We start from the raw sequence: 21,609 nt of genomic DNA on the forward strand, positions 1-21,609 counted from the left end.
CATTCATTGTTCCACACATGATATGTGCTTAATAGATGTTTGCTAAATTGAATAGAAAAATTCTGATTTATTAATTTGCAGTGAGGGATAAGGCAACTAGGTGGCAAAGTGAACAGAGTGCTGGGCCTAGAGTCAGGAAGACTCATCTTCCTGAGTTTAAATTTGGCCTCAGACACTTACTAGCTGTGTGACCCTGGGCAACTTAATCCTCTTTGCCTTAGTTTCTCATATGTAAAATGAGCTGAGAAGGAAATGACAAACTACTCCCAATATCTTTGCCAAGAAAACCCTGAATGGGGTCATGAAGAGTCAGATACAACTGAAACAACTGAACAACAACAGTGAGAGAGAGACCTCGGGCAAATCAGGTCACCTCTCTTCCTCTCCAGTTTTCTCATTTATAAAATGATGAAGTTGAACTCTATAAGCTTGTAAAGTCCATTGCGGCTCTAAGGTTCTATTACTCTATGATGATGATCCTATGACACAATAATTCTACTTGCCAAGAAGACTGAAATACATATGTCCACTATTCAGAAAACTGCTTTACTAGCATTAGGATATCTGGGAAGTAGTTAATCCATAACTGGGAAATGACTTGATGAGCATGGATTTCTAGAAGAAAAAAAAAGGAGAGTTTGAAGTTCTTGTAGGATATTTTCCTTAAAGTGTGGATTATCCTTTATGTGAGTTCTTAATCTCTTTCTGCAAATTCATTTAAATTCTAACTCAGAAACAAAGCAATGTTAATACAAATTGATTTATGTTTTAACTTTTATCCCCAAACTCTGAATTCCTTTATGTTTGTCTCAGAGGAGTCAAAGTATAGACCACTATGGGTATTTCCTTACCATCCAGACCAAGAAGGTTTACGTTTGCTGACTGGGGAATCCTCAAATAATCCTGGATATGCCCTGACAGATTCGTCTTCAATTCTTTTCTTTAAACTACTTTATCTGTACTTATCCTTACATCACCTTTTTTAATATCAGTAAATTATCTCCAAATTATATTATTGTTTCTTAAAATTCTACATTATGTATTTATCATCATATTGTCAAGTTGTATATTTTGTATTTCCCCTACAGGATTGTAAGCTCTATGAGAATAATAACTATGCTTAATTGCATTTTTATCTCCTTAATCACCTAATTTAATAACTACTTAATAAATGGTCAGTGAATGAATGGAAAATCTTAATAACTCAAATTTATAATAGTCCTTTGTGAGGCCTTACAAAGTGCTTTTCTCACGCCAATCAATAAATTCTATATGCATTTTTCATGCAAAAAAATTGTACATCATGTTATGTGGAATTGGCTAACCTTATATGTGATGTAGGAGTTCTTGTCATCTTCAGTCACAGAGTGCTACTCTTTAACGTGAGTATCTTGTCCTTTGGTTGTCCTTATCTTATTGTGGGAACAAGAATTGGTAATAAATTTTACTTTGAGGCCTAGATTATATGGGGATTCTTACATATTTAAGGGTCTATATAAGCATACTCCCTCATGTGAATTTTATCATCTCTCTCTAGATTGAGATTTAAATGAAACTGGAAGTAAAATTAATCTAAATGCTTTCATGGTTGAATCAATATGGGGATTCCTCTGTAGTAATCCCAAAGGAATCAAGGCAATTTAATTTGGCTCTTAATTCCTTTCCTTTTCTGTCAGTGGAATGTAGATATACCTCCTTTCAAATGCTGCCTTACTACTTATTTTACATGTTTTCTTTGGTGTAATCATCAAATGGCATTCATTCATGGGACCCTCCCACCTACCTTCCACTACTCCTAAGGAATGACCATTTTCTATTTTCTGCTTTCCAATTCCAGTAACTAAAATTTATACTAGGACATATCTGAAAAATACCTTTTATTCTTCTGTGCTTATCATTACACATAAAATACCCACATATAAAAATATCAATAGGGGAACACTAAAGATTATGCTAATACTAATAGCTAAAAGCATCAACTTGGCTAATAAGCCAATTAAAACATAACTCACTTCTCTGTTTTACTTGGCTTTTGAAGACCTAGTTTAAGATGAACAAATTATATTAAGTTTGTTTGATCTAGTTTGGAACATTTTGTGGAATGGGACAATTGACCAATTGCATTTGGGCATGTTTTAGTAATGAGTACAAATCAATTAGAAATCTTTTTAAATTTTATTATGCATAAGAATAACATGTTATACTTGAAAATATATCCAAGTAAGCAAGTTCCATTCTACTTTTCTGTGGGTGGTGCATGCACTGTTCCACCTACTGCAAAGGATTTTAAATGACCGATTTCTTCCCAGAGCAAAGAAATTGTGGTAGCTTGCGATTTTTGACAGAGAGAGCACCTAATTGCTAATTTCCTACATTCAAATATAGTTTAAGGTTGCTGCCTTAAAATCAAGATGTTTTTCAAGGATTAATAAACAATACAAGAATAATGCTAGTTTTCCTATAAATACAGATGAACCCAGGCTTACAGGGAGTTTCTTTGGATAAAATAGACAGACCCACACATTTCCTGCAAAGGCATGACTACAGGACAGTATGGGTAGAATCAAGTTTCTCTTGGTATAACTCTTGTCCTTATGTAAAATATTCTGTTATTGGAAGTTGTCCTTAATGTTACATTACTGTTTTTTTTAAATGTCATCCAGTCTGTTATTCTTTTTCATTTCATTGGATTGTGTAATCCATTCACATTTAAAGTTATACAGGTCAGGTTTATATTTGGCTCTGTCTTATATGGATTTTTTTCAAGTTATGATTTCCCCCTTTTCTGCTGTAAATGCAGTGTTGTTTCTTTAGTTACTTTAACCTTTTTTTTAAGTGGCCCCATTCCCACTAGCTCTCTTTTCCTTACCCTGACCCCCTTTTTTCTTTTTTAACCTTTCCCCTGACAATTTTGTTTTCTAGTTCCTCTTTGATTTTATCTGGTTATATATTTCTTCCTCTCTTCTTTTTTCCTTATAGTTAATCAAATAAATTCCCCCTCCTTTTCCTTCCCTACAAGCTGATCCTATTCATTAGGTTTTGTTTTGTTTTTTAAATTTCATTAGAACTCCTTTGGAACTCTCTCACTCTCTTCATTATCCATCTTCTCTTTCTGTTTACTCTAGACCCTCATTCTCTGATTCATAAACCCTATAATTATCTGGTCTTTCTTTCTTTTCTCTGTATTCTTCATATAATCAAAGCTTCCAAGGTATCCATGTTAGTCTCTCCCCTCCAGGCAATTTCTGCCACAGTTTTGTAGGTCTTAACCCATGTATCCTCTTTTCCATTGGGTCTCACTCTCAGAACAATGACAGTTATTTTAAATGTCAAAGAGGACATCATCTTATGTGGGCCCCTCCCCCACTGCTGATCTTTGCCCTTGTTGACATTTTCTCCTACATGTGCCTGGAAATCTCCTCCCTGTGTCCATACTTCCATGCTAATTGGTCTCAAGAGTTCCAACTCCCTTCCTCCCAGGACAAGTAGATTTTTCAAGCACCAAATACCCTATGCCTCATCCAATATAGTAACGTCCTCATCTGCCTTCACCCACAGGAGCTTTTTCAGTGGTACCTGCTCCTTCCTCTAAAGTAAGCCTCTTTCCTCCCCCACCCCTTTAAAATCTTCCCTTTAATCTCTCTTCTTTCTAGGACCACAGGAGTCACCTTTCCGTCATTGCTAGCCCTTTATTTGACCCTAGCATATCACTCTTGTCTATCCCCCAATACCCCATTCCTTTCATGTATCCTCCCATATTATATGGTACAAAAGCTACAAAATATAATCTACAAAAAGAAGCATTCACCTGTAGGCAGGTTCTGTCCATAATGTTCCCTATAAGGATCTTCACTGTTACCTCTACCAAAGTTACACCTTTGCCCCTGTCTTCTTGTGTACATTTAGAAAAAAGTCTCTTATTGGTTTTTCTTTTATCATTCTATTGCTGTTGCCATCCTTGCCTGTTGTATTTATTCAGTCCTTCTACATTTCTATTTGAGTTGTTCAAGAAGCAAATAATCTCTTCAGTTCTGGCTTTCTTTCTAAAAACATTTCAAACTTCTTTATGATTGAACATCCATATTTTTTCCTGTGTGGTTAGACTCAGATTTGTAGGATAGATCTGATATAGCACCCTGAGCTATATCCTGAGACCCACAGATCTTCAGAATATTGAAGGTCTTTCTTCTGATGGCTCACTGACCTTGTTGCTTCTGAATTGAATTGTTAAATTTTGCACCGTCTTGGAGTTTGAAGCTTTGAATATTTGGGGTTTGGGGGTTTTTATTTTAAAGCTATGTGTGAATTATTTCAATTTGAATTTCATTTTCTATGTTCAGAAGTTCTGGCCAGTTCTCTTCTATTATTTCCTTCATTTTTATGTTATGGTTTTTTGTTTGTCACATTCTTCTGGGAGATCTATGATCCTTAGGTTGTCTCTATGCATACTGTCTTTGAGATCAGTATGTTTTGCTTGCATAGTTAACATATTTTCATTTAATGTTCTTGTTTTCTGCTTCTCTTCTTCTAGGTTGTTCTTCCCTTCTGTGTATTTGCATTCCCAATCTACCATTCTCTTTTTTGTTTCTTTGGTGAAGCTGGCCATTGCAGACTCAAGTTTTTCTGTTCTGCTCATTATTTTTGCTATACAGGACATTAATTCAGCTCATAATTCATATTTCTCTTTTAAGCCACTTAAGAACAGAGGGTTGTGGTTCCATGCTATCCTCAGTTTCCACAATGTCCTTTGTCTCATCAGATGTTGGATCATTTTCCTTCATTTTGTAGAATTTATAGCAGTCTGAACTCATTTACTAGATCTGGAGGCCATATTTCCTTCTGTTGTTTGGTTTATCTGTTTCCTGTTCAAGGTCTTTGAGATTTCTTCTTCCTGATATCTTCTTTTGGATTCTTGTTGTCCTGTGGTCCATGGAAACAGCTGCAGTTGCTTTATCTGTGGTACATAATTTCTGTTTTAGAGAGGTTTAAGAGGTTGTGGTGATCAGAGATCTAGTCCACCATATTGTTGCTTATTTGACAAGGAACATCTTCAAAGAACATTTACTGCCAGGGCAAATATAATTATTCCTATCTTAACAGGGAATTACCCAAGGTTATACAAGTTAGTTACAGATTTGGGTCTGTATTCTAGGTATCCAAACTCCAACACCAGTGCTCCTTCCACTGCACAATACTGCCTCCTTCTAAAAGTTCATTTCTCTTTCCATATGAACCTGCCAATTCAATTTAACAAACATTTATTAAGTGCTTACTCTGCAGAGCATTTGTGCTAGGAGTTAGAAGAGACATAAAGTTTGGATAAGAGCCCCTGCCCTTGTGAGTTTAGAATCTAATAGGAGATAAAGTATACATAATAATAACAACAATGGAAAATAAGTCCATTAAAATCACAAAACAAAATGCTTTGTCAGTCATTGTCCTTTCTATTCTATTTTTCAATAATAATTTTCATGCTACAACTAATTTTTCCTCTCTTGGGTTATCAAACCATCAAATTTCAATGTCCTCAGTCCAAAATCTTTCTACCACTTAACTTTCCTTTAGTTATCATATGATACATTCCACTCATTCTTTTCAAACAACTTTCTTTAGTATTAACTTTCTCATGGACCTTTTCACTGAGATTTCTTTCAAGACATTGTGGAATTAGTAATTATTTACTCTAGGAACTGATATGTTGTAGTCAATTCATCTATATGCTAATGAGGTTGAAAGGTCATAGAGCTGTCTACAATATCTCCAAGTGGTCATCTAGCATGCACTTAAGGACCTGTTGTGATAGAGTTTCTGGGATATCCAGTTCCTATTTTAGACAGCTCTAACTCATAGGTTGTGTCTTTATATTGAGTCAAAGATTACTTCTACAACTTTGCTTCATTGCTCTTTTCTCTGGTCCAAATAATATATGTCTTAATTCTTCCATATGACAGCTCTATAAATGCTTGAAGACCATCTTCCCTCTAAATCTCTCTCTGAGCTAGCATTCACAATTCCTTCAGCTGTTCTTCATACAGCATATTTTTAATCCCCTCACCTTCCCGACATTCTCCCTTGATCATAACCCAACTTATCAATGTATTCTTTTAATATATGACACCCATGACTGAAGCAATAATCTGGATATGGTTTAGCTAGAGAGACTGCAGTGGGATTACAAACTTCCTTGTTCTGAATGCTGTGTTTCTATTAATATAGCCTAATGTTGGATTAGCTTTTTGAGCCACTATTTTTGACCCACTACTGTTGTCTCAATGAGTTTGCAGTCCACTAAACTGCCAGGATATTTTTCCCACAAACTTTTATCTAGCTATGTCTCCCCCCATTCTGTGCTTTTCCACTCCTTTGTACCAAACTGCAGGGATCTACGTTTTCTCCTATTATACTTCATCTAATTGCTCTAGCCTTTTTATCATTCTACCTAGTATCCTGATAGTTTCCTCACATGAATATAGTTCCACTGCCTACTTTGTCTAGTCTATTACTTTTGAATAAAATATGCCCTTCAAGAGTAATATTGTAGTCATGAACCTGATCCCACCAAGTCTTGGTGATATCTATATGTTCATATTTTAAAATGTTATCATTATTAACTTGATCATCATCATAACAACAAATAATCAAATACACATAAAAAATAAGGAGTCTTTAAACATGTAGCTTCTAACAAGGCAGAATTACGTAAATTAACTGATAGGACATCAGTAAATAGTGCTTTTCTTCTGTACCTGCTTTTAAGTCTGTCTAAAATTCTATTAGCTCAGCTTTATTTTCCTTCTTAAAAAGTGTTTTTTTTAAAGGTGAAGAATGTATATATTGAATTCTAGTTCTTCTGATCCCAAAGTTCATCTCTTCCTAAAATTCTTTCTATATTATCTGGTATGCTTTGCATTTATAATTTTTGGTACAATAATATTTTGTTAAATTAATATGCCTAATTTATTCAGTCATTCTCCAGTTGTTGAACATGTCGCCCTTAACCTGGAATATAGTCTCCCTCCTCACCTCCACTTCTTAGAATCCCTGATTTTTTCAGAATTTAGTTCAAATGCTACCTTCTGCAGATTTTTCTTTCTTCCTTTACCTGCTATTGCCTTCCTCTCTAAAGCTATCTTGCATCCAATAAATATATATGTGTGTATTATGTTTACATATGTATATGTTTATATGTATATATATCTATTTATGTACATCTTATCGTCTCCAATTCAAATATAAGCTTCTTGAAGGCAAGGACAGTTTTTGTTTATTCTTTCTATGCCGAGCACTTAGCATAAGAATTAGCACATAAGTATATAATTTATATTTGTCAATGGATTGATTGCTAAATTATTTCCTTTTTAACCATTACCAATATATTAACTATCAATATTTTTGTATTTTTCTCCTTTTAATGATATATTTGGGGGAAGTTTATGACCCTTACCTTACTGATCACCAAAATACTTGCAGTACTTTATCAGCTTACCAGTATATTAAGAGTTCCTATTTGCCTTAGTCCTATAAATAATTTTTGTTTTTGTTTCACTATTTTTGGCCATTCTAGTGACTGTAAGGTGGTATAAATGTGCTTTGTTAACTTTATTGCCTTAACGGTACATGTGGTGATTAGCAGTTTGTATTTTCTGTTCATGTCCTTTGAGGATTGCTGTAGTGGGGAGCATGTATTATTAGTCTTAGAAATATGTATAAGTTTCTTATAGATTCTGTATGTTAGATTTTTAGGTGATATGCTTATTAAAAAATATATTTGCCAAGTCTGTTTCTTTTCTTTTAGTCTAGATACTGTTTTTTGTTATTTAAAAACTTTTATCATTATGTAATCAAACCCATTGATTTTGTCTCCAATAACTACTATTTGTTTGATAAAAAAAATCTCTCCATAGTTGAAAGAAACATATTCTTTTTTATAAAATCAAATTTGCTTGCAGCTTTGTTCACTTTATTTTTCATAATTTGTTCATTTTACATAAAAATAATAAAACAATGGTTTTATTACTATATCCACTTCTATAAAGGTTTTGGGAACTGGAAATGTGAATTCCCTTCATTTATCCCTAGCAAGTGTTCTAAACCAGGTAAACAAGTTTGCACTGTTACCATTTGAATCCTTGCATACTTTTGATTGTTCTTCTTTAAATGTAAATGGCTGAGACTAGAAATATGACCGAACTTACACACCAGAAGGCATCTTTTTTTTTTTGCTAATACTGTTTATGAAAAGCCTTTGAAATCTTTGTGTTGCTTCAAAGGACAAAGCCCAACTTTTTACCTGGTTAATAATTTCTGTAACTTATGATGCAGATACTTAAACATATCATAATCAGACAACACCACAGATTGCCTACAAATGAAAGACTTTACTAAGAAAGGCTGTGTCTTATAGACAAATAACCTTTGAATTTAGAATCAGAAGACTTGGATTTAGTCCCTGCCTCTCTTATTCACTAGTTATGTGAACTTAGACTAGTGACTTTATTTTTTGCTTTGGTTTCTTCATCTGTAAAATTGTAATAATAATACTTGTACTGCAACAATTTTTAATTTTTGCCCAAGTTTCTTCCATTGCAAATAGGAATAATAATAATATTTGCAGTGCTTACTTCACAGGATTATTGTGAGTAAAACACTTTATAAATATATAAACTATATAAATAAGAGCTTTTATTATTACTAAGTCATTCAAAGATAAAGAATCCTACTCGGTGAAAGTACCTATCCTTAATGTTAAGGCAATTTTACAGAAAATCCTGGGAAATATTGTATAAAGAGCCACATGCCTTGGCAGAATATGTTGGTTTTTCCTGTCTTTTGAGGAGGTGGTGGGGGGAGAGGATTAAGGTCAAGACTTCTAATTTCCTTAGTATTGGAGAACTTCCTGTGGGTAAACTTTTTCCATGAACACAACTTATCTGTAACTTAAGGTATTAAGAGAATAGTGTGGGGAACTGAGAGGTTGTGTTTTTCCCATAGCTCTTCCTCAGACACATAAAAGGTAGATTATTGTGGATGAATAAAAAAAATTTGGCATGTATACCTGTATGAAGAGTTTCAAAAATGCTAAAATCTAGAATAAGCTGAGGTTGACAATAAATGCTAAGGACAATAAGGTTTTTTTTTTCTTTTTATATATCAGTGACAGGATTTTAGCCCAGGCCCTTGTTGATTCCAAGATTGGCCCTCTTTCTTTCCAACAGTGTTGTCTGTCGGGGAAAAAAAATGTCTTTAAAAAGTAAAATAGGGCAGCTCAGTGGTGCAGTGGATAGAGCAACCGGCCTTGGAGTCAGGAGGACCTGAGTTCAAATGTGGCCTCAGACTCACAACACTCACTAGCTATTGACTCTGGAAAAGTCACTTAACCCCAATTGCCTCACAAAAAAAGTAAAATAAATTCTACTTCCTAATTGGAGAGAAGGAAAGAGGGGAAGAGAGTGGAAGAGGGAGGGGGGAAGAAGAAGGGCAGGATGAAGAGAAGGATGAAGAGAAGGAGGAAGAGAGGGAGATGGAGAAAGAATAAGAATATTATTATGAATACACACACATACATCAAGGAGAGAATCCATTTCATCATCTGTTATATAATGCTGCTGTTTTGGCAGATATAAGATGGCACAAATACCTCCTATTGACAGAGTACATGAGTTCAAATACTGGTTTTGGTATTTATAACCTGTGAGAATTTGAGCAAATTGTGTGATTTCCTTTAGTATTATCATCTCTAACATTGGAAGAATAAATGATCTATAAAGTTCCTTCTAGCTCAAAATCATATGATTCTAATCCCTAAAAAACTGGGGATTTGCCCAAAAGTCACAGGAGCTGTGGTTCCAAGAATGATGATAAGTAATCTTGGGTATTTGTGAAATAGCCACCTCTTTGTTATAAATAGTTTACTTTTTATAACTAGTATGAAATATTTTCATGTATATTAATACAGTTTGTAGAATATCAGGATCAAATGAGGTCAGTTATATAAAGCACTAATTACAAAGTATTTTATGAAAAGATGAATTATTGCAATTGTTGTTACAAATCATCTGTCATTTCCTGTTGCTTAATAGTACATGCCTAAATCGTGGAATAGGTTGCTCAGTAGCTCAAGGAAGGATACAGTGTGTCCGAGGTTGTTTTAGTCAAACAGGTTCTTTGGGGGCTGCTCTGGCATTAAGAGCCAATCTTTGGGGAACTCTACGGACCTGCTGTGTAATTTTACTGATTCTGAATAAGGGAGCATTGCTGTTTCTTCTGTTTGTGCACATTATGTTGCACTTCACTGGTTCATTCTCTTTCCAGGGCAATTAACTTTCATCAGATCCTCCCTTCTGAGTCATGTCTTCAAAGAGTAGCTGTTGTATGTTGTAAGAATTAATTACTAGGTGAGGCACTGTTCTGACCACAGACTGAACACTTTCCCCTGGCCAGCTGCCTGGCAAAAACATGCCCCGATCATGACAGGGACCTGGCTCAAGTTTGTGGACTGATATCATAAATCCATCCCTATCATGACAGTTAAGCAACTCAAAGTATAGACATACCCCATGAGAGTGAATAAACATCCATTTTTATGTAATTGAACCACCAGGTGCAGGGGTTCAAGTTACACTTTGAATTGAGAGTCAAAGGACTTAGGTTTTAATCCTGACTCTGCCATTTACTACTTTTGTGACCAGGGTAAAGTTACCTAACCCCTCTGGTCACCAGCTTCCCCGGCACTGAAGAGGCAGTGTAATGCAATGAGCAGAATACTGATTTGGAATTGTAGGACCTAAGTGCAAATCCTTCCTCATTCTGGCTGTGTATGAAGTTGGTCCGAGGCAAAATTAGGTACCTTTCTTATTTCTCTGTATTTACAATTCCCCAACTACCATGAAGAAAGAGGAGATAATTCTGGAGCATGGACACCTTAGAATCACAGACTATCGGAGCTGAAAGGTACCTTAGAAATCATGTAGTCTAACCTCATTTGACATGTGAAAACTGAGGCCAAGAGAGATGAACATGATAGGTCAAATAGCTTGTAGGTAGTAAAAGTCAGACTTTATCCTAAGTCTTCTAATTCCAAATCTAGTACTTTTTCCACTTTGCCAGATATATTTTTGTCCCCCTACCAAAAAGTGGGAAGACTCAGCTGCCCCAATTCCCCTGAATTTGGGGGATTCAGGAGTCTGCTGTGGATCATCTCATTCAAAATTGTGCCTGCCATTTTTCTTTTCTTTTTAATAATATTTTGCCCAATTACATGTAAAAATAATTTTTGACATTCTTTATTTTTAAATTTGAGTTCCAAATTCACGCCCTCCTTCTCTGAGATGGTGAGCAATCTGATATGGGTTATACATGTTGTGCTTGCCTTTTCAAAGACTTCCATCCCAGTTTGGTAAGAGGCAGAGAACTTAGTGGCACTAGATCATCATCAAATAAATGATTTGTTAAGCCATTTGTAGACAAAAAAGGATTTATTTGCCATTTTACCAAGTTTGATTTATGGCTAATGATTTTAATTACATTTAATGATAGTAATATTATTATATTTGTGTTTAAGTATCATCTTCTGTGAAATAAGCTTATTAATTTTTTGGTGGTCCTTAACCTTCAATTTTTCCATAGTTGTTGCCTCTAGTTACATGATTTCAACTAACTTTGTTTTTAGGATTGCACCTCCTGTGTACCTCAGGGTGCAAAAAGAAATGTTAAGCATTTTATGCTTGAGCATATTTTAATGACTTTCATGAAGACATAGAAGGGTAATTATCAAATTTACAAACAACATAAAGTTAAGGGGAATGAGTTCATTGACAGAAAAAGAATCCCAAAAGACAGACTAGAAGGACAGATTTGATGAAGTTGAAGATGAAGTTAATTAAGGATAAATGCAAATGCACTTAAAATAGTCAACTATTCAAGTACAGAATGGAGGTGGGGGGAACTGAGCATAACAGTTCACGTGACTTTTTGCATTTTAGCTCTCTGAAAAATTAAAACAAGTCAAGGATTCTGTGATCTAATATTCTATAGAAGAAGTCAGCCTAGAAGCACTCAAGATTGAAATTCTAAAGGCACAAAGTATGTTAAGTATGATAGGGAAGGAAAAGGAGGAGCTCTCTAAAGAGCATGATACGGATGTACAGGGAATTAATTCATCAATCAGCATATATTTTTTAAAAAGACATGCAGAAACTGGAAGTGAGGACAGGTAATTAAAGATAGATACAAAAGCATAGCATGATTTCTATAAGAACTTTATCAGCAGTGCCAAAGTTTAGAATAAGCCAAGGCTTATTTTATATTTATATATTATTTTATATAATTTCATTAATTTATATTTAATTTTTATATAATTTAATTTTATATAATTTATATATAATTTTATATTATAGGCTGTTTTGTTTTGTTTGGGGAAAAGAGGAGGACTTGTTAAGTAGAGGACCACAGCTTAGGATGAGACAACAACAGTAGTTAGCAGAGAAAAAGCAGAACTGTCCAACTCAAATTCTCCTTCTGCCTTTTTTCTGTCAAGGAAAATGACCTGTCTTGGAAAGGATAAAAATGATAAAATAAAATGGCTAATATAGAATCAAAAGTCAAGAAAAGTAAGAGCACTAGCTTCTCCTGGTAAGTTCAATTCAGGTGAACCAGATGAGCTACATTCTAAGATACTGAAAGAATTGGTAAATTTTGTTGCTGAACTGATCACTGGCAGTCAGTGATCTTTGAAAGACTGTGAAGAACTGCAGAGAAGACTTTGAAATCTGCTCTTCCAAAATCAAGGGGGCGTGTCAGAATATGTTCAGCTTTCCTGTGATCCATTACAAATTCTAAGATGGAACAATCATTTTCCTCCGAAATTTCTTTTATTTCCACTCCAGAAGCCAATTCTTCCTTGTTAGTGAGAATCAATTCTAGTACAAAATTCTCTCTTATTGCCTTATCCACTGTTTGAAGGATGAGATTATCATCAAGGCAAATCAGTTAATTATTGGTTGCTCTCCTTTTCTCAGAGTGAGAGCTCTAGCAGATGTGTAGATAATTAAAGTCCTCCATATTATTTTATGTACCTGTGACAGGCTTGTTTTTGGTTTCTTGTATTCTATTTTTTCTTTCTTCTCTTCTTGATCTTTAACATATTCCAATGACAACATTGCTTCAATATCTCCTTCAATTTCTCTCTTGTTATCTAAATATTATCCACTATACAGCCCCATTCTGATTTCCAGATTTCTTCACATGAGTATGTCTTCTTGACATACAATGCTTCTTGAACCTTCCTATTATCTATACTCTATTTTAAAAAAAGTATATTCTTCCAGAGCTAAACTTTAGTCTCATCCCTCCAAGTCTCATTTTTTTTGATGAAGTCAATATTTTCTTCAAAGTTTAGAATTTCTGTTTTATTTTCTTGTTGCCTATACTTCATTCATTTGTGTATAGACATCTGACACAATTGGTTTTATTACTAAGTTCTTTCTTGGACGTTTGCTCAGTTTTTTTTTTTCTTCATGGTAGCTATCTATCTTGGTGTATATATGTAGGAACCACAATTTGGAGAAAAATACACTGGAAAATAGAGCAGTTAGATCTCCTGTCAAATCAAAACTAGGTTGAAAAGGATAGGCTCAAAAGTATAAATAATTTGTGTTGTTTTAACAACATTAACATGTTTGAACTATCCCATTTTATTAAGGATAATGAATTACCCTATATTAAAGTTCTAGAGCCATTTCACTATGGTTTTGCAAGAAAAATAGCTTTGACTTTATAAGGAGATTTAATTGTAAAAAGTAATGAAACCAAAAAAAAAAGTCAGTCAGCAAAACCAGTTTGGATCAATACCTTTAGTTGTTTCATTTGTACAAGTTTACCTCCTATCTAACTGAATTGTCAAAGGATATTTTTCTCTTACTGACTGATACCATAATGAGTAAATAATCTACTGATACTCATGATCTCAATGGTATATAATATACAGGGATATTATATTTATATACATAACCCATTGATCTAGGCCAGTAGTGTCAAACTCAAAAATGGGGGCCACTAAAGTATGTATAAGGATCCCTGTGGGCCACATATTGACTTAGAAAACCACATATTAACAATATCTATGTTATACTGTATTTTTATTATTTATTTTGTTAAATATTTCTCAATTAGATTTTAATCTGGGTCTAGCTACATTTTGGAGTTTTGTGGTCCACCTTGTGTCCATGTATTTGATACATCTGCTCTAGGGCCTCTACAGTCTGGTCTCTACCTTGGCTCAGCCTTCTCTCTCACTACTGCCCTAATCAGATTCTGCTCTAGCTAACTTTGTCTCCTCATTAAACTCTGAACATGACTTGTACATTTTTTGTCTATATGAATGGTATTCCCCCTGGATCATCCTCCCTCTGTGCTACTCTTGTTAAAATCACATCAGTTCATCTAGGCCCATGTCAAATCACAGATATCCTGTGAAATCTTCCTTGCTTAATGCACGTATAAGTAATCCTTCATCTGAGTTTCTGAAGATCTTTGTACTTGTACTATACATTGTGAATATACATACATACATGCATATATGTATGTATATATACACATATATATGCATGCATTCACTTCTACTTATCTCACCTGGATTTCAGACTCCTAAAGTTACAGAGACCATTTAGTTGAATAGAAATGCATTAAATATTTAGTATGTCCAAAGTATTGTGCTAGGTCCTTTGAGTACTTAAAAAATGCCAAGTACCTGAGATTTTGATAATGGGGGAACTCTCTGTTAACATACATCACAGTTCAGTCTATAACTTAGAGTCTTAAAGACTTTTCTGAGGCATGTAAGCATTAAGTGATGTTCACATATCTACCAAGTAGCAGAGGTAGTTTTTGAACTCAGGACTTTCTGAATCCCAGCATAGCACTGTCTATTACAACAGCCCACTTCCCTTAAGGTGAATGCAAAGATAAAAAAGCACAGCCTCTGTCCTCAAAGAACTTACAATACCGTAGGAGAAATAAGACATACAAAATTAAACAGAACACAAAACAAAATATAAATACAAACAAAAGCTATGATAATTCTAAGAAGAATGATATTTCTTTTGGCTAGGAGAGACAGGGAAAACTCCATGGAGAAAGTAGAGTGTGAGCTAAGCCTTAAAATTTTCAGTAGACAGAGATGTGGGTGGGGTGAAGGAAGTTATTATAGGCATGGCATCCTGATGGAAACAGGAAAGTACAGGACATGTTCAGAAGATGATATGTAATCTAGTTTTGCTTTGTTAAAATATATGCCAAATATATGAGGTCATGCACTAGTATGAGATAATACTGACAAGGGAGTTAAGATTGGAGTTAATTTGTATAGGGCAATATCTAACCTTTAGACTTTATTCAGTCTTGCATTTGCATTTCTTCATATTCTTCAAAGTGCTTTGCATATAATAAATATTGAAATATTTGTTGATAATGATGCAAAGATATAGCAGCATTAGGAGATTTCACTTAAGTAGAAAAATTCACTAATTTTTTTTTTGGCTAGGCAATGGGGTTAAGTGACTTGCCCAGGGTCACACAGTTGGTAAGTGTCAAGTGTCTGAGACTGGATTTGAACTCAGGTCCTCCTTACTCCAGGGTCAATGCTCTATCCACTGCACCACCTAGCTGCCCCAAGAATTCACTGTTGATGAGATATTACTGTCTTCATTAAGTATCAGTATAATCCACTGCCAGTACCCATATTTTATTTTCATAGGCTCTTAGATCTCAAACTGGAAGGGACAGATAGATATTTATTAAGAACAAACATATATGATGAGTCCAGGAAGGTTTTACTATGACAGAATATCTCTCCAAAGAATGGGAGATAAACATATGACAAGAGTAAGGGGAAAAAATACTGGAATATGCACCATTGTGTTCTCAGTTGCAATTGAGATGTGATTCCATAAACTTTGAGGAATAATGAGCTCTTTCACAAACTTAGAATAGCAAATTAAATGGTGAGTAATAATTGTCTGTTTCTCTGAAGAGGCCATGTATGACTAGAACACCCCACCTGATCTGACAATAGGATGAAAAGAGGACCTGAGTAATATCCAAGAGATATTAAAAGGGCATTTGAGATAGACAAGGGGAAAAAAAAACTGCACCTCAAGGGTGGACTGAGAAAATTTATCCACAGTTGGTAAACTGAACCATCCAAAATTAGATTAAGCAATAATCAAGAACCAAGGCAAACTAAGAACTCAGATGTTGTAGAAGTTTCCTTTTATACCCTAGTTTTTGTTTCTACTTAGCTTTCCTAGTAAACTCATTCAATCAATCATCAAGTCTAACCGAATATGGCAGATTCAGGTGCTGGAGATACAAAACCAAAATATCCCTTACCCTCAAGGACTTTGCATTCTATTAGGGAAAACAACATGTATTCATAATTTGAGGGCAGGGACCTACTAGCAAGTAGGAGATAAGGAAAGTCCTCTTGTAGGAGCTGGCATTTGAGCTGAAGTTTGGAGGAAGCTAGGGATTCTAAGTTGAGGAGAGAAAACATTCCTGGCATGGGGATAACCTCTGCAAAGGCACAGAGATGGAAGACAGAATATTGTGTAGTGGGAATGGCAAATGGACCAGTATGGCTGAAACATGGAGTACCTGAAGAAGAGTGATGTGTAATAAGCCTGGAAAAAAAGACTGGAGCCAGCTTGTGAAAGGCCTTAAAAGTGAAACGATGTATTTGTATCTTATGTTAAAGGCAATTGGAAACCACCGAAGCTTTTTGAGTGGCATGGTCAGACCTGTACTTTAGGAATATCACATCAGCAGCTATATAAAAGATAGATTGGAGAGAAAAGATTTGTATCAGGAAGGTTAATTAGGAAGCTGATAGTCCAGGCAAGAGGTAATAAAGGCATGAAGTAGAGGCATAGCTTTGTAGATGAAGAGAAGGGAAAGGAATTGAAAGATATTATGGAAATAAAATTGATACGATTTAGCAGCTAATTGTGTATAAGGGGTGAAGGAAAGGAAAATTGAGGATGACTCTAAAGTTGTGAACCTGAGTAATTAATTGGAAGGATACTGGTGGTCCCAACAAAAGTAGGAGAGTTAAGAAGTAGAAGGAAAAGATAATGCTTGGGACATGTTGAGTGTGAAATTCATTAGGAAATGTGCAATAGAAATATATTAGGAATGTACAATAGCCAGTTGGTGAAGTGGGGCTAGAGTTTAGGAGAGAGACTGGGAGTGGAAATATGGATCTATAAGTCATTTTCATAGAAATGATTATGAGAACTGATATGGTCACTGCAAAATGGGATAGAGAAAGAGAAGAGAAGAGGGTCCAAAATAGAGCCTTTGAGAAGACTCAGATTTAGAAGGGGATACATAGGAGCTTATTTAGCAAAGGAGAATGAAAAAAATAACCAAATAGGTATTAGAGAATCAGTAGAGAGCAAGGTCATGAAAATCTAGAAGTGAGGGAATATCCAAAAAGAGAAGGTGCTCAACAATGTCAAATACTTCAGAAATGTCATCAAGGAGTAGGACTGAGAAAACATCATTGGATTTGGCAGTTATGGCATCATTGATCACTTTGGAGAAAGTTACTTAGTTAAGGTCAAAAGTCAATTGGCTAGAATTAACTAAGCGCTTACAATATTTCAAGCAGCACACCAAGACCAGTTGTCAAGCCTTGGAGATACAAAAAATTTAAAAGAAAAAAAGTAAAAAGGACAAAAAATACTGTCCATGCTGTCAAGGAGCTTACATTTTAATGTAAATAACTGCATGCACAATACATACAGAATATATGGAGGGTAATCTCAGAGAAAAGGCACTAGTAAAGTGCAAGGAGGGTAAGTTGGGAGAACACTGGGAAAGGCAAGCAAGAGGAAGGATGTAGAGGCAATGAGTTCAAGAGTAGAGGCAACAAATATAGACAGCTTTTTCCAATAGTTTGCCTGTGAAAAGGAAGGGAAAATACAAGTCCACATCTTAAGGGAATGTTATGGTGAAGAACAAGGGTTTTAGAGATGGGGGAGACCTAGGTATGCTTGTAGACACCAAGAAAAGTGGTGAAATAGGGAGAAATTTAAAATTAGAAAGAGAAGTGGGAGTGGGAAAGGGAGCAAACTCCAGGTAGAGATGAGATCCATGGTAAAGGAGAGTGTTTGGGCCTAAATAAGGAGAAAAACTATCTCTTCACTAGAGAATAGGAGAAATAAGGGATGATGTCAGGGGTTTTGAGAGTAGGAGTTAGAGTTGGGGAAGAATTCTGGAAGTGACAGTGAGGAGTAAGGAATATGTCTTCTCCTCCTAGACCAGTGTGTCATGGGCCATGAGAGAAGGAGCATCACTGGAGAGGACAACAGGGATTCAGAATCTTCTGGAAGGAACCATGTTTTGGTGGATTCTAGAAGATAGAAGCAATACAAGAGGAAGTGGCCTAAGATAAAAGGAAATGTATTAACCATAGAATAGAAGTTGAACAGAGGACAGTTGGAGGGCTAGGTAAAACTGAATCATTGGGACTTGAAAGAGTTGGGTATGTGAAATAAATTAGTTCTGCTAGTTAGAGAAAAAAATGAAGGAATGATGTTCAAGTCTCCAGACTGGCTAGATAGAGTGTTGACAGCTGTCCTGTAACTCCAAAGATAAAATCAAGTTAGGCAGCTAAAGGAAATGAGGTTGAAAACTGGGTTGAGAAAGATCTTTACCATGTCCTCTTCCCCCTACATTTCTTCCATATTGTATTTGTGTAAGACTAATAAAGTGTTATGCTTGAATATTAAGTCATTGGTGAATTTTTGTTCTCTGTTATTAACAATTTTTCCTCCACCCCTTATAAAAAGACATGGCACATTTTCCCTACCTCTATCCACATTGTAAAAAACCAGAAAGGGCTGTGATGTTGGGCCCAATATTGTGTATAAGTTATGTTTGCAGTTAAAGGGATAGTATTATAAGTTAAAATTATGTGCCTTGTGTATAGTAACTGAATGTGTGTTTAATTGGACTACTATTATGATACATATGAATGTTTCAAACTAGAATTTGACAATATTTCTATAAAGATGTGAGTACATTAATATCATGTTGTAATAGAGTAAGACTCCATTGTGATCTGTCAGTGGAGGACAAGGGTAACACCTTCTATAAACTGTATTATGAAAGATGTACATAGAGGATATAGTTTGATACTATGAGTTACTACTTTACATGAGTAAAAAATTACAATTCAACTCCTATACAGATCCTTTGAACCTTAGAAAATAGAACACATAACAACTTCTGAACCTTTCCAGTGTCTTTACATTGTAACCCCCCATTCTATGTCACTTTGAAAGCTCTTAATGGTGTGATCTGGCAAGAGCAGGGAGAGGGAGGGAATGTCCTTCTAGACAACTATCCATTCACTGTAGACATTTTGTATGAGTAATAAGAATTCTACCCTGCAAATTATCTCGATGTATGTACCCAGGATCACACAATGTACAAAGTCAGTTCTTTCTATATTGCTTATTTTCATCCTATAAATTTTGTCTATTCAAAAACTGCCAGAATATTTTGTCACAGATGAGCTGTGACTCTTCACTCTTGACTTTTGATTTTCAAAAAATTTTATATCAAAATATGAAATTCTATTTTCTAAACACTTCATTTAAAAAAAATTTCATCTTGGTTGTCAGTGACTTGTCTCTATATCACATCATACTTTTATCTCCCTATCTTGGTATTTTAAAAAAAGAGAGATGGATTAGAAAGAATCATGTAAAAGAAAGGGCACTGGATTGTAGGACCTGGGATAAAAATAATTTGCTACCTGTGTGACCCCAAGAAAATCACTTAATCCCCCTTCCCAGGTCTCCGTTTCCTTATCTGCAAATGAGAGAATTGGAAAATGTGATTTTCCAGTTCTAAATTAATGATTGGAAGCCAGATAGGCTTATTACTCATCTCCAAACTGACCCAAGCTGTTTCTCTTAGGGAATACTGAATAAACACCATTGTTTCAAACAGCTCACATAATACAGCTATCACTTTTCCATCTCTGTATACCTTAGACACAGTATTACAGCATATTACACCAAGAAATCAGTAGCCTTGTGCAAGTTTTTGCAATATCTGTATCCTCAGACTACTTTCCAGACCAATAGTCCTCAATAAAGATCCGGTCCAACTATTATGTAACAATATTCCAACTAAATAGCCATAATGACAATTAAGTCCAATACTTTTAATATACAAATACAATAATAGTTCAATAATATCACATCAGCAAATAATGACAATAATTTCAACAGCACTTTGAAACAATAGCATATAAGTTATTTCTGAATCGACTGTTCCAGCCTAGAAAAGTAATATCACAAAACTGTGCTATCTAATCACAGCCTAGGAGGGAAAATTTCAAAATTTCAAAAAGAAAGATCTTCAGCAGATCCCTGCAATGCTAGAACATATAAACCCAGAGATCCTAAATGATCTCCTATAGATCTAACTTTCTGGGGTCTCTTATGTGGCCTTCTAAGTTTTTTCCAGGGCCAAAGTACTGTTAGAATAATTATCCACTCAAATCCATAGTTCACTATACCCATTAATGTTTCTTGTACCAAACCAAACCAATTCACCATGAATTCTAATCAAAAGTATTTAATCAAATAGAATAACAAAAACAGAATTTAATTAGGTATCAAAACACTCTTGCTTCCCCATTGCCAAACGACTGCCACCTTCACACATGTCACCTGAGGGATACTCATCTCATTTCTCAGGTAAGTGATCTGTCTCATCACCAACATAATAGGAAGGAGATTACATCAGTCACTCATAGGAAGCTGCAGGGGTATAGGGATGCTGAGCTTGCCTTTATGGAAACAAGCTGTTCACTTGAAACCCCAGGCAGGTTCTGAGTTCTCTGGCTTCTCAGCACCAGAACCTGAGAAGATGCTAGAGCTCAGAACAAAGATGCCATTTTCTAGCTATCTCTTCCCTGGTTAAACCCTATGTTTTACCAACTCTGACTCTCATTCTTCTTGAGACCATCTTTTTGGCCCTGTATATCTACTCTGTATAGAGTACCACAAATGATTGTCGAGCAGTTGTCTTAGAATTCTTCTCGAGCACACAAATATGATAAATGTGGCACTTGGCCTACTGCAAAAGCTTTGCTAAACCTTGAGCTCCAAGGTTGTTTAAAATGCTTCTTCCTCTGTCTGTAGGGAGAAGCACTCCTCTGGTTAGAGTAGCATAAGAATAGAAATCTGTTTAGTTGCAGACATGTCATCATCCAGTGGGGAAGGAAAAGCAGGGGAAAATAAACTCATCAGGGAAATACAAAATGGAAATACTCTCACATCCAACACTTCTCAAAACTCCTCTCAGTTGACATTTTATTTAAACTGCTTTGATAAATAATGAGCAATCAGCTATGCAATGTTGTGGTTTTTAAGTGAGGTCATAATTAGCTTCTTTCTGTATATAACCCATGAAAAAAATTTTCTGAAAGTAGGAAACTTCACTAGAGAGAATTTGGGAACCTGGACTGATATGCAATGATAAGTCCATTTTAATTTCTCTAAATTAAGTAGAAGCCTACAAATCTTTTTATGC

This window comes from Vombatus ursinus, unplaced genomic scaffold, assembly GCF_900497805.2.
Source record: "Vombatus ursinus unplaced genomic scaffold, bare-nosed wombat genome assembly UNPS02014830.1, whole genome shotgun sequence".
Taxonomy (NCBI): domain Eukaryota; kingdom Metazoa; phylum Chordata; class Mammalia; order Diprotodontia; family Vombatidae; genus Vombatus; species Vombatus ursinus.